Source organism: Mustelus asterias, chromosome 20 (assembly GCF_964213995.1).
Source record: "Mustelus asterias chromosome 20, sMusAst1.hap1.1, whole genome shotgun sequence".
Taxonomy (NCBI): domain Eukaryota; kingdom Metazoa; phylum Chordata; class Chondrichthyes; order Carcharhiniformes; family Triakidae; genus Mustelus; species Mustelus asterias.
Genome location: NC_135820.1, coordinates 79,645,932 through 79,661,246, shown reverse-complemented (window position 1 = coordinate 79,661,246; position 15,315 = coordinate 79,645,932).

Below are 15,315 nucleotides of genomic sequence, written 5' to 3'. Positions count from 1 at the left end.
TTCTCAAGGGTAAATGTTATAGGGTGAAAAATAGCAGCCTTTCCCAGATCCAGAAAATAATAGAATGTTCAAAATTCGGTCAATATCTGAGGGGATATTTTGGGGAAAGGGTGACACACTCACCAACTGAGGGCTGGTATTAATAAAACAAACCTGGATCAAACACACAAGTAAAGTCCTCATTTCCAATTAAAATAATTTGAATTTGATTGGGGCGGGGAGGGGAGGCAAGGGGCCGGTGAGCTGGGGGAGGAGGGGGGGGGGGGGGGGGGCACCTCACCCACTTGCCCCTCTTTCCTCCAGCAGCCTCATCTCCTCCTCCCATTTCACAGTGAGGGGTGTCGTATTAGGGTTTGTCAGGGTTAATGTGTGGGACGGTGTAAGTAGCACCTCCCACAATGGCGGGGTGAGAGAACAGAGCGACACTGAAGGTGAAGTAGTGAGTGACCCTTAAAGGGCACTCGGAACCACATTAATGTCGAGTTTATTTGCAAATAGCTGATCGCTGTGAGGGGACGGTGCTCGAGGGTTCAAGTGTTAACAGCCAGACTGCCTTGCAGCCTTGTTACTGAACACTGCTGAGTAATCGAGGTGTCACTCAGCTGGTTAACAATCCTCCAGCATTGGACCAACTCCTTTACCAAGATGGTGTCTTACTCAGTTTAAGATCCCAGCTGGTCATTGTGGAGGCTTCTCAGCTGCTGCTTAGACTGTTGGAGGTCACTCATTTCTGGCACGAGCCAAATGCAGTGAAGATCTTTTCTCTCAATATAGTTTGCATTGTTTTGCCTTCAGGTTCCAGTGTTCAAATCATTAAAGATATATTTCTCCACTTGAAACAAATGGCGATTAATTGACAGCTGGTGTCTTTAGCATCCAATTAATATGTCACGTAATGTGTGCTGCACTGTGGGATTTCAGTACCGAGGGAGTGCCGCACTGTCAGAGGGTCAGTACTGAGGGAGTGCCGCACTGTCAGAGGGTCAGTACTGAGGGAGTGCCGCACTGTCAGAGGGTCAGTACTGAAGGAGTGCCGCACTGTCAGAGGGTCAGTACTGAGGGAGTGCCGCACTGTCAGAGGGTCAGTACTGAGGGAGTGCCGCACTGTCAGAGGGTCAGTACTGAGGGAGTGCCGCACTGTCAGAGGGTCAGTACTGAGGGAGTGCTGCACTGTCAGAGGGTCAGTACTGAGGGAGTGCCGCACTGTCAGAGGGTCAGTACTGAAGGAGTGCTGCACTGTCAGAGGGTCAGTACTGAGGGAGTGCCGCACTGTCAGAGGGTCAGTACTGAGGGAGTGCCGCACTGTCAGAGGGTCAGTACTGAGGGAGTGCCGCACTGTCAGAGGGTCAGTACTGAGGGAGTGCCGCACTGTGGGATTTCAGTACTGAGGGAGTGCCGCACTGTCAGAGGGTCAGTACTGAGGGAGTGCCGCACTTTCAGAGGGTCAGTACTGAGGGAGTGCTGCACTGTCAGAGGGTCAGTACTGAGGGAGTGCCGCACTGTCAGAGGGTCATTACTGAGGGAGTGCCGCACTGTCAGAGGGTCAGGACTGAGGGAGTGCCGCACTGTCAGATTGGTTAGTGATCATATTCTTCACCCCTGCCTCAGCCTATCTGCTGCTGAAATTCTTCTCCAGCGCTTAGCTACCTTTACTTCATTATTCCAGCGCTCTCCTGATCAGATCTCGACATTTGACCCTGTGTAAATTTACATAGCTCTGCTGCCCACACTCCCTGCTCACACAGGTTCCATTCCCCCCACTCAGAAACCTGCATTGGCTCCCAGTCTGACAACACTTCAAATTTAACATTCCCATCCCCTTCCCCAAGCCTTCACCCTGGTCTATCTCTGTAATCTCCTCCTGCCTCAATAGGTAACTCCTCTGACGCTGGCTGTTTTACTATCCCTTATGTTAACCAGTTAAACTATGGTTGGTTGTGCCTTCAGTGCCTGGGTCCTGAAATCTGGAATTCCCTCCTGAACCTCTCTGCCTCTCTCTGGATAAATAGATTACAAAGTTAATGATTATAAAAGACTAAAAACAGAAGCCGGAATTTTACCATCCCGCCCGTCACTGGAATCGGAGCAGGTGAGGGGTGGACAATAGGAACATTCTACCTGAATCCCAACTGAATCAGTTAGAGTCATGGAGTTATAGAGGTTTACAGCATGGAAACAGGCCCTTCGGCCCAACTTGGCCATGCCGCCCCTTTTTTTTAGCCCCTAAGCTAATGCCAATTGCCCGCATTTAGAACATAGAACATAGAACATTACAGCGCAGTACAGGTCCTTCGGCCCTCGATGTTGCACCAACCAGTGAAACCAATCAAAAGCCCATCTAACCTACATCTAACCCAATATCATCCATATGTTTATCCAGTAACCACTTGAACGCTCTCAGCGTTGACGAGTCCACCACTGCTGCAGGCAGGGTATTTCACGTCCTTACTACTCTCTGAGTAAAGAACCTACCTCTAACATCTGTCCTGTATCTCTCACCCCTCAATTTGAAGCTATGTCCCCTCGTGTTAGCCATCACCATCCGAGGAAAAAGGCTCTCACTATCCACCCTATCTAATCCTCTGATCATCTTGTATGCCTCTATTAAGTCACCTCTTAACCTTCTTCTCTCTAACGAAAACAACCTCAAGTCCCTCAGCCTTTCCTCATATGATTTTCCCACCATACCAGGCAACATCCTGGTAAATCTCCTCTGCACCCTTTCCAACACTTCCACATCTTTCCTATAATGCGGCGACCAGAACTGTACGCAATACTCCAAGTGCAGCCGCACCAGAGTTTTGTACAGTTGCAGCATGACCTCCTGGCTCCGAAACTCAATCCCTCTACCAATAAAAGCTAACACTCCGTACGCCTTCTTAACAACCCCATCAACCTGGGTGCCAACTTCCAGGGATCTATGCACATGGACACCCAGATCCCTCTGTTCATCCACACTACCAAGTATCTTTCCATTAGCCCAGTACTCTGTATTCCTGTTACTCCTTCCAAAGTGAATCACCTCACACTTTTCCGCATTAAACTCCATTTGCCACCTCTCAGCCCAGCTCTGCAGCTTATCTATGTCCCTCTGTAACCTGCCACTTCCCTCCGCACTGTCTACAACTCCACCAACTTTAGTGTCATCCGCAAATTTACTAATCCATCCTTCCACGCCCTCATCCAGGTCATTTATAAAAATGACAAACAGCAGTGGCCCCAAAACAGATCCTTGCGGTACACCACTAGTAACTGAACTCCAGGATGAATATTTCCCCTCAACCACCACCCTCTGTTTTCTTACAGCTAGCCAGTTCCTGATCCAAACCACTAAATCACCCTCAATCCCATGCGTCCGTATTTTCTGCAATAGCTTACCATGGGGAACCTTATCAAACGCTTTGCTGAAATCCATATACACCACATCAACCGCTTTACCCTCATCCACCTCTTTGGTCACCTTCTCAAAGAACTCAATAAGGTTTGTGAGGCACGACCTACCCTTCACAAAACCCGTGTTGACTATCCTTAATCAAATTATTCCTTTCTAGATGATTATAAATCCTATCTCTTATAATCCTTTCCAAAACTTTGCCTACAACAGAAGTAAGGCTCACCGGTCTATAATTACCAGGGTTGTCCCTCCTCCCCTTCTTGAACAAGGGGACAACATTTGCTATCCTCCAGTCTTCTGGCACTTGGTCATTTGGCCCATATCTCTCTATGCCCACCTTACCCATGTAACTGTCTAAATGCTTTTTAAAAGACAAAATTGTACCTGCCTGATGTTGTTGGGCTTTTGAATAGAAAAGCTGTCTGCTTTATGATATCCAACTCCTCACCAACCAGAGAAGTGTTAAAAGGCTGCTCCTTCGTTAAAGACCAGATCAGAAAATTCAAGGTATTTTACGAAGTTAGCCTGGACCCTAACTTTTACATTTGGTTTTAGCATTAGGGTGAGCAGAAGATGTTTCACTCCAGGTATGATTCCAGTGACCCACTAGGAAGCTTTTATCAAAACAAACTTTATTTAAGAACACAATTCGAATATAACAAAAAGAATTTGCATAATTTTTAACAATTAAAATACTCAAACATGACAAAGTGTAATTCTTAACAGCTAGCTATCTCTGTTGTTCCAATTTAGCAGTATCCCCCAAAGACATTGTAGTGGAGCAAACCCAGAGAGTGCGGGCTGCAGCACGAAAGGAATGAATGGAAAGGGTGAAACAGACCGCACTGTAGTATCGACACTCGCTGCAGGTAGACACATGACAAATTACAAATAACTACATCTCAGACAGCACTAACCATCACACCCCAGGTGAGATCCTTCCGAGGTTACAGCAACAATAAGATAATTGCTATCACTTATCAATGCTCCACAATGTCTAGAGGAGCCATTGTGCCTCTGGAAAACTAATCAAGTATCAGGGAGATGGGACAATTAACACACCATCGAAATTGGTTTGATAAACAGAACACTTTGATATTGTAAACAGGTAGACAGGAGATGTCCAGAAAATGATTAAAGCTAAAGCACACAGGATAATGGATCAATATAATGTGATCAAAAACAGAACTGTAATTTATTCAAAGTAACAATTTGATGACCTAATGTAAATATGACGTGAAAAAAGGATATAAGGATGAGTAAGGACTGGTGATTCGCAGGGTAATTCGGAAGCAAGCTGGAATTACAGCCACGAGTTCTGCTCTCTCTCAAGCATGTTGAATAAAGCCATTTTTGTTGAAGTTATACATTGTCTCTGAAGACTCAGTTCGTTCAATCCCTCCGACAGACATGAATCACTTCTTTAGAACCAGTTAGCACAGAAATCAAAGGTGCTTATGTTGGTACTGGAATCCCAACCTTTTGACATTGCTGGAGAGTGATCCAGACAGACACTTGCCTTCTATTTCTCATTTAAACAGAACAAGAGAAACAGAGAAAGCAACCTCTCTCTAAAAATCCCAAAAGCAGATTGCTTTGAGTTCTCTGTGAAAGCAGAGATATGACCTTACCTGTCAATCAACCAAACAAGCCCCACTCTACAATATCCCAGGGGAAAACACAAAACAACAGAACCCTTGCATTAGATCAGAACAAACAAACATCGCAGCCATTAAGATCAATTATGTTGCTGCAGTAACAATGTAGTGCTGCTGGATCCAGACAGACGGCTCTGATAAAATGGAAGGGCCAGTAAACACATTCAGCACAGAAACGTGACTAAAATAGACTTCTTAAAGACACAGTATCGTCATTCCTTCTCGAACATTCCTAATCTTGTGAAAGGAAACTTGAAGAGTAAACCCTCCTCAACCAGATTATATCATTCTATAGCAGCAATGAGTGTTTCCTCTTTGATTGAATTTTCCTCTTAGATTTGTCCTTATTATTCTCCATTATTTAATTGTTAAAATAGTTTTATTATCCACATTGTGAGTCTATATATGGTCATAATGTTCGAAAATACACCATCAATATCATTCCTGTTTAATTCCATTGGATCTATTTCTATAGAAATGATTTCAAACTTTTCATGGAAGAATAGCTTCTTAAAGTTTATTTTTCTGGTTTGCTGAGGTAAGATCTCAGAATGTCTCCTGAATATATAAAGAGAGACAATATCTTCACGAAAGCTTTTAAAGTTCCTTTGAAAATGACATCAGAGTTTTTTCTTATCTGTGTTTAGTGTGAGGAGGGTGTGAAAGGTTCTGCTGTTATTTTACGTGTGGCACAGACATGGTCTATTCAACACCTGTTGGACCAGTGCTGTCAGCAAGAGCTGCTCCTGTATATTCCTAAAAACCCCTGGGAGGTGGAAGGTCAGGTGTTTCACATCTGTGTCTTTATTTATCATTAGTGTCACAAGGAGGCTTATATTAACACTGCAATGAAGTTACTGTGAAAATCCCCTGGTCAGTGCAGACTCGATGGGCCGAAGAACCTCTTCTGCGCTGTGTGGTTCTTTGATTCTAAAAATTGCTGAAAATGTATTTGTGCCTCTTCCTGAATTCTAAAGTGTAATATCCTCGATACATCCATATTCCACCTGTTTATTTCTGTATTTCCTTCACAGCAGGGGGCGGGGGCGGGGGCGGGGGAGGGGGCGGGGGGGGGGGGGGATCTCCGTGTCAGTTGGGGTGGATCTTTGCTTTCATTTTTTGCTCTATTAGATCAGGGTGCCTCCCTCCCCCAACCCCGCGAAGGCGAGAGGGCCGACAGTGCGTGCAAACCCGACCCACCAGCATGGAAATTGGCAGGAAAAACCAACACTGTGGCTGATGGGCTGGACACTGAGGGCCCTGTTTTACCATTTTCATTCTAAGTGCTGGGTGGACTTGAAACTGGGAGTGTTTCAGATCCGACTTTTAGACCCGTTCTCCGGCGCCCCCATACGCACTGCCTGAAAAAATATCAGCGAGTCCAAAACATGCTGCACAAGCCTGTGGGCGGGGCTTAACACGCCCGAAACCCTGCAGCTCCGATCAACGTCTCCAACTGCACATACGCAGAAAAAAAATGGTAGAATGCGGCTCCCCTGCCACATCGCTTCCAGACCAGGTAATGCACCCCCCCCCCCCCCCCCCCCCCCACAGACATTGCCCCATCCTCTCAACATTACTGACCCTCATTAGTCTCTCAGAGGGTAGTGAATCTCTGGAATTCTCTGCCCACTGAAGTGGTGGAGGCTACCTCGTTGAATACGTTTAAATCACGGATAGATGGATTCCTGATCGGTAAGGGAATTAAGGGTTATAGGGATCAGGCGGGTAAGTGGAACTGATTCGCTTCAGATCAGCCATGATCTTATTGAATGGCGGGGCAGGCTCGAGGGGCTAGATGGCCTACTCCTGCTCCTATTTCTTATGTTCTTATGATCCCCTTATCCCCCCACTCACTCCTGCCAACCAGACCAATCAAGGGCCCTTGCCCCCTTCCCCCTCATTGATCTCAGGGAGAGTGGCAGCGGACCCCCCCCTGTTCCCCTGCTCCCCTCCACTGATTCCAAGCAGAGAGCCATCGGACATTTGCCACTTACCTTCTCACTAACTGGAGCGCCTGAATCGGACTTTTGTGGAGCATGTCTGTTTCGTGCCGATTCTGGACGGGCGAACGCGGTGGTAAAGGGGGGAGTGCCGGTAAGGTTGGGCGCACAGCCCATTAAGTCAATTTATTTGCATGCGAATACATTTAAAGGCCTTTTCCAGCGCAGTCCCGATCGCGGCCATTTTCGGGCCTTGGTAAAGGGGGACCGGTGCGAAAATGGGCGCAACTTGATGGTAAAATCGGGCCTTGCGTTTCACGTCTGAGCAAACACTTCAAAAAAACCCCGGGAAATTCCAACTTCTGTGTTTATGTTCAATTTATCTGAAAGTTTAAAGGTTATTTATTAGTCACAAGTAGGTTTACAGTAACACTGCAATGAAGTTACTGTGAAAATCTCCTAGTCGCCACACTCCGGCGCCTGTTCAGGTACACTGAGGGAAAATTTAGCATGGCCAATGCACCCTAACCACTGCGTCTTTCGGACTGTGGCAGGAAACCGGAGCATAAGAATATAAGAAATAGGAGCAGAAGTAGGCCATCTAGCCCCTCAAGCCTGCCCCGCCATTCAATAAGATCATGGCTGATCTGATAGTGGGTTCAATTCCACTTACCCGCCCGCTTCCCATAACCCTTAATTCCCTTAATGGTTAAAAAATTCCCTTAGTGGTTAAAAAAAAAGCACCCGGAGGAAACCCACGCAGACACCAGGAGAATGTGCAGACTCCACACAGACAGTGACCCAAGCTGGGAATTGAACCCAGGTCCCTGGCACTGTGAGACAGCAGTGCTAACCACTGTGCCGCCGTGCCACCTCTAAGCAGGTGACCTGAATGTTAAAAGGAGTGAAGGAACTGGATTCCAAATACTTAGTTGTAAAAGGTGCTTGATTGCCATACTGCTCACATTGCCTGCAAATTTAGTGAATTGAAGGAGAAGACTGATCGTCGTTCTGGCAAGAAGTTGGAAGATTGTCCAAAATTTGTGAAGTCTGGAGATGCGGCCATCGTAGATATGGCCCCATCCAAACCCGTGTGTGGAGAGCTTCTCTGAATATCCACCTCTTGGCCGTTTTGCTGTCCGTGACATGGGACAAACTGTGGCTGTTGGTGTGATCAAGGCTGTTTCTAAGAAGGAATCTGCTGTCAAAACGACCAAGGCTGCAAGTAAAATATTAAAGAGGTGAATATCATCACTGGCCACTCTGATTCAGCAAGCCCAGTTGAGACTGACACCACCAAAACGCTTGTTTGTTACCAGCCAAATGTGTGTATTAATGAGGGACTGGATATTGATTAAAATGCATCGAAAGAAGTTCAGAAGGAAAGGATGTGGAATCGATGTATTTGTAAATGCCCTTTAGGTGATAAACTGCTTTGGTTGTGTAACAACTTAAAACTAATAAATATACAAAACTTGTTGACTAAAAAAAAAAGGAGTTTACTTCCCCTGAAACTTTAATGTCAATCGTTAAGGTGGAGGGAGACTGCCCCCTGCAGGATCTGCTGTTATTGCTTTCTAAGCAGCCAGTAAGCTTGATTTCCTTGTTTAGAATCTTTGAGACAGAAGAAAGATAAACTGGTATTTATATTACATTTCTCACAATCTCAGAATGTCCGCAAGGGTTTCACACCCAATGACGTGCTTTTTGAAATGTCGTGAGAACATTTGGGAGATTGCATTGCCTTTTACAGAACCTCCTACATTCACATATTGGAAATATCACTGCCCGTAATGTTCCTCTCTGGTAATGTGGCCTGGTAAAATAAACCCCTACACATGAGGACAAATGTCAGCATCCTGTGGGTTCAAATCCCCCTCCTGAGATTTGAGTACATAACCTCGGTTGACATCCTCAGGGTAGCACTGAAGGAGTGCTGCACTCTCACAGATGCCGTCTTCCAGATGGTACATTGAACCAAGGCTCTGTCTGCTTCCTCTGATGGACACAAAAGATCCCACTTCAAAGCAGAGCAGGGGAGTTACTTCTGGTGTCCTGGCCAATTCTGGGCATCGCATTTTAGGAAGAATGTGAAGGTTTTGGAGCGGGTACAGAAGAGATTGAGGAGAATGGTTCAGGGATAGGAGGTTACATTATGTGGAGTGTCTGGAGAAGCTGGATTTGTTCTGCTTCGAGTAGAGAAGGCTGCAAGGAGATTGGATTGAGATGTTTAAAATCGTGACAGCTTTATTTGGGAGTCATGAGAAAGTGTTTCCAATAATTTCCCGAGGGGACAGATTTCATGCAATTAGCAAAGGAACCAGAGGTGATGTGTGTAATAATGTTTTTACACAATGCAGTTAGGGTTTAGAATGTGAAACCTGAAAGAGTTGTTAAGCTTCCAGGAGGAATTGAGGGGGAAGGAAAATGCCGGACATGAGGAAGGAGTGTGGGAATGGCATCAACTGGATAAACCCTCGAAAAAAAAAGAGGAAAGACTTGATGAGTTGAATATCCTCCTTGTGTGCTGTATTATTCCATGGTTATTACCACACTCTTGTTTCTGGGATCTTGCTATGCACTAATGGGCTGTCACATTTCCCACATTGCAACAGTGAGTACATTTCAAAACAGGGCAGTAATGGTTGTAAATTTGTTTTAGTCTGTCCTGAGGTAGAGGGTGCTATTATAAAAATACGAGGCTTCTTTCTTCCTTTCTGTAATGCAGCAGCAGGAACTGGGCGTGGGGAGGGGGTGGGGAGGGGGTGGGCAGGGTGGTGACAGGAACATTCTTGTATTATTGGCTCCTTTCTGTTTCCTGTTACTCCCTGAGCAGAATCTTACTGCCCGAGCACACACCTGACCTGGAACATCATGAGATGGTGCAAGAAAATGTCAGCTGTTCATTCCAACGTCAATGCTCGATATTTTGGTTATCGGGTATTTGCACCAATTAGGAAACTCGTTGAGAGGATTAACAGCGGAACTGATCTGGAGTTTACGTTGCCCGTAACATTACGCGGTCAAGCAGACAAACTGTTTTTGCCATCTTGTCATCCAAGGATGTCATAAATGGGGGCTGGAGCCAAGACAGGTTGAATTGGTGGGAGTTTTTTGGTGAGGGTTTAGTTTGGGTATTGTGAACATTTTCACTGCTTTTTTTGGTAGTTTCTGCATCTTGTCTGGGGTTTTCAGGACATTTCAGTCTTGTGACATCTCTGTGAGATTTCCTTTGCCACCCTCAGCGCAACCGTCAGCCTCATTTTGCATCTTCACTGATGGGTCTTACCTTTCAGCAGGAAGCACCACCTCTGACCAGGTCGTGCCCTCTGACCTCAGCTGCCACCTCAGCCCAGGCCTTCATGGTGAGTTGATCTCCTCCTTCATAGCACGAGGATATCTCTCGTGGCTGTCACCAACTCCACTGTAACACAGAGGCAGTATTCTGAAACTCCAGGGGATTTGCTGCATTCAGCTTAAAGAGGGCCAACATTGGAAGTATTGGGGGAAAAAGCTGTTTATAATGGACAATTGTCAGAAATTGACCAAATTTCACTTCTGAGCATTCCACTGGGCTTTGGAACTGGACCTAAAAGAAAACTGGAAATGAAAGACAAACGCAGTGATGTGAATTCTTGAATGAGCAAGTCAAGATGTGGCAGAGGCATTCAGACCACACGGTGATGTGTACCTATCATTGAATCGATCATTGAATTCTTGTGGTCAAATTGCAGAATTGTAAATGGTTTTTACAAGTTAACAAACTGTGGGTTCCAGTATTTCAGGGTGGACACCTGCTCCTCTTGTAAATGCTCATCCCAAAAAAACCCATTTCATTCATAGAGTCATAGAGGTTTACAGCATGGAAACAGGCCCTTCAGCTCAACTTGTCCATGCCGCCCTTTTTCTTTTAAACCCTAAGCTAATCCCAATTGCCCGCATTTGGCCCATATCCCTCTATACCCATCGTGCCCATGTAACTATCTAAATGCTTTTTAAAAGACAAAATTGTACCCGTCTCTATTACTGCCTCTGGCAGCTTGTTCCAGACACTCACCACCCTCTGTGTGAAAAAATTGCCCCTCTGGACACTTTTGTATCTCTCCCCTCTCACCTTAAACCTATGCTCTCTAGTTTTAGACTCCCCTACCTTTGAGAAAAGATATTGACTATCCAGCTGATCTGTGCCCCTCATTATTTTATAGACCTCTAGAAAATCACCCCTCAGCCTCCTACACTCCAGAGAAAAAAGTCCCAGTCTATCCAACCTCTCCTTATAACCCAAACCATTAAGTCCCGGTAGCATCCGAGTAAATCTTTTTTGCACTCCTTCTAGTTTAATAATATCCTTTCTATAATAGGGTGACCAGAACTGCACACAGTATTCCAAGTGTGGCCTTACCAATGTCTTGTACAACTTCAACAAGATGTCCCAATTCCTGTATTCAATGTTCTGACCGATGAAACCAAGCATGCTGAATGCCTTCTTCACCACTCTGTCCACCTGTGACTTCACTTTCAAGGAGCTATGAACATGTACCCCTAGATCTCTTTGTTCTGTAACTCTCCCCAATGCCCTACCGTTAACTGAGTAAGTCCTGCCCTGGTTCAATCTACCAAAATGCATCACCTCGCATTTATCTAAATTAAACTCCTACCATTCGTCAGCCCACTGGCCCAATTGATCAAGATCCCATTGCAATCGGAGATAACTTTCTTCACTGTCCACTATGCCACCAATCTTGGTGCCATCTGCAAACTTACTAACCATGCCCCCTATATTCTCATCCAAATCATTAATATAAATGACAAATAACAGTGGATCCAGCACTGATCCCTGAGGCACACCGCTGGTCACAGGCCTCCAGTTTGAAAAACAACTCTCTACAACCACCCTCTGGCTTCTATCAAGAAGCCAATTTTGTATCCATTTAGATACCTCACCCTGGATCCCGTGAGATTTAACCTTATGCAACAACCTACCATGCGGTACCTTGTCAAAGGCCTTGCTAAAGTCCATATAGACAACATCAACTGCACTGCCCTCATCTACCTTCTTGGTTATCCCTTCAAAAAACTCAGTCAAATTTGTGAGACATGATTTTCCACTCACAAAGCCATGCTGATTGTCCCTAATCAGTCCTTGCCTCTCTAAACGCCTGTAGATCCGGTCTCTCGAAATACCTTCCAACAACGTACCCACTACAGATGTGAGGCTCACTGGCCTGCAGTTCCCAGGCTTTTCCCTGCAGTCCTTTTTAAACAAAGGCACAATGTTTGCCACTCTCGAATCTCACATTTGAGTGAAATTCATTCACCAATCTGATAGTGCTGCTCAGGCAGAATCTTCCGCCATCGGGACATCTCCAGATGTTCCTGAGCTATTCGCCAACACTGAATGTGAGATTGTCACGAGAAGTTAGAATCAATAGCGGAAGGATTTGCAGCAATCATTGTCGGGGGTATTCTTAGGGATCAGGTCAGAAACCCCAACTATTTTTTGATTTTGGCATTTGTGTGTGGGTAAGATGTTTCACTCCAGGTGTGATTCTATTGACAACTAGGAAGCTTTTATTAAAACAAACTTTATTTTACAGTTTAAATATAATGAATGAATTTGCTTAGCTTTTACCAATTGAAATGCGTAAACATGACAAGGTACAATTCTTAACCGCTAACCTATCTCTATTAGCTCCAATCTAAGCAATGTTTCTCTTATAGACTTAAACTCCTCTTCAGAATCAGTCAGAAAACAAAACAGGCTTTTGTGGGCTGCCAGTCTTTAAGCTTGCACAGCACTCCTGGAGAGGGAGACCAATGTTCTTACAGGTCCCAAACAGCAGAGTGACAGAGAGCTCCTGCTCCTTCCAGATCGAAGCAGAAACTGCCTGCCAGTCCCTGTAAGCCGAGCTCCTCCCATTACCACCTTACTCTTTCACTTGACAATCAACCTAGTTAAACCCGACTCTGAAACGCCAGAGGAAAAACAAAAATGAGCAAAGAACAAAGAACAAAGAAAATTACAGCACAGGAACAGGCCCTTCGGCCCTCCAAGCCAGCACCGATCATGCTGTCCGTCTAAACTAAAACCCTCACCCATCCAGGGACCATATCCCTCTATTCCCATGTCATATACATGGATTTTAGTAAGGCGTTTGATAAGGTCCCCCATGGTTGGCTTATGATGAAAGTGAGGAGGTGTGGGATAGAGGGAAAGTTGGCCGATCGGATAGGTAACTGGCTGTCTGATTGAAGACAGAGGGTGGTGGTGGATGGAAAATTTTCGGATTTGAGGCAGGTTGCTAGCGGAGTGCCACAGGGATCAGTGCTTGGTCCTCTGCTCTTTGTGATTTTTATTAATGAGGAGGGGGCTGAAGGGTGGATCAGTAAATTTGCTGATGACACCAAGATTGGTGGAGTAGTGGATGAGGTGGAGGGCTGTTGTAGGCTGCAAAGAGACATAGATAGGATGCAAAGCTGGGCTGAAAAATGGCAAATGGAGTTTAACCCTGATAAATGTGAGGTGATTCATTTTGGTAGGACTAATTTAAATGTGGATTACAGGGTCAAAGGTAGGGTTCTGAAGACTGTGGAGGAACAGAGAGATCTTGGGGTCCATATCCACAGATCTCTAAAGGTTGCCACTCAAGTGGATAGAGCTGTGAAGAAGGCCTATAGTGTGTGAGCTTTTATTAACAGGGGGTTGGAGTTTAAGAGCCGTGGGGTTATGCTGCAACTGTACAGGACCTTGGTGAGACCACATTTGGAATATTGTGTGCAGTTCTGGTCACCTCACTATAAGAAGGATGTGGAAGCGCTGGAAAGAGTGCAGAGGAGATTTACCAGGATGCTGCCTGGTTTGGAGGGTAGGTCTTATGAGGAAAGGTGAGGGAGCTAGGGCTGTTCTCTCTGGAGCGGAGGAGGCTGAGGGGAGACTTAATAGAAGTTTATAAAATGATGAAGGGGATAGATAGAGTGAACGTTCAAAGACTATTTCCTCGGGTGGATGGAGCTATTACAAGGGGGCATAACTATAGGGTTCGTGGTGGGAGATATAGAAAGGATATCAGAGGTAGGTTCTTTACGCAGAGAGTGGTTGGGGTGTGGAATGGACTGCCTGCAGTGATAGTGGAGTCAGACACTTTAGGAACATTTAAGCGGTTATTGGATAGGCACATGGAGCACACCAGGATGATAGGGAGTGGGATAGCTTGATCTTGGTTTCAGATAAAGCTCGGCACAACATTGTGGGCCGAAGGGCCTGTTCTGTGCTGTACTGTTCTATGTTCTATTCATGTGTTTGTCCAGACACCCCTTAAAAGTTACTATCATATCTGCTTCCACTACCTCCCCTGGCAACGAGTTCCAGGCACCCACTACTCTCTGTGTAAAAAACTTGCCTCGTACATCTCCTTTAAACCTTGCCCCTCGCACCTTAAACCTGTGCCCCCTAGTAATTGACTTCCACCCTGGGAAAAAACTTCTGACTATCCACTCTGTCCATGCCTCTCATCATCTTGTAGACTTCTATCAGGTTGCCCCTCAACCTCCGTCGCTCCAGTGAGAACAAACCAAGTTTCTCCAACCTCTCCTCATAGCTAATGCCCTCCATACCAGGCGACATCCTGGTAAATCTTTTCTGTATCCTCGCCAAAGCCTCCACATCCTTCTTGTAGTGTGGTGACTAGAATTGAACACTATATTCCAAGTGCAGCCTAACTAAGGTTCTATAAAGCTGCAACATGACTTGCCAATTTTTAAACTCAATGCCCCGGCCGATGAAGGCAAGCATGCCGTATGCCTTCTTGACTACCTTCTCCACCTGCATTGCCACTTTCAGTGACCTGTGTACCTTTTCACCCAGATCCCTTTGCCTATCAATACTCTTAAGTAAAACTGCATTCGCTCAGATTAAAACAAACACCCCAATGTGTCGGATCAATTATTCTCCTGCATTCTCAGCATAGAGCTGCCAGGTTCATAGACAGATCAGTACCAGGTAACCCAGAGATTAATTTTAAACATACCGTTCTCAAGAAACATGATATAAATACATTTCTTAAAGGCACAGTATCATCACAATATGATTTAAACAGGAAATTTGGCATGTCAGCTATGACTCTCATCAACTTTTACAGATGCACCATAGAAAGCATTCTTTCTGGTTGCATCACAGCTTGGTATGGCTCCTGCTCTGCCCAAGACCGCAAGGAACTACAAAAGGTTGTGAAAGTAGCCCAATCCATCACGCAAACCAGCCTCCCATCCATTGACTCTGTCTACACTTCCCGCTGCCTCGGAACAGGAGCCAGCATAATTA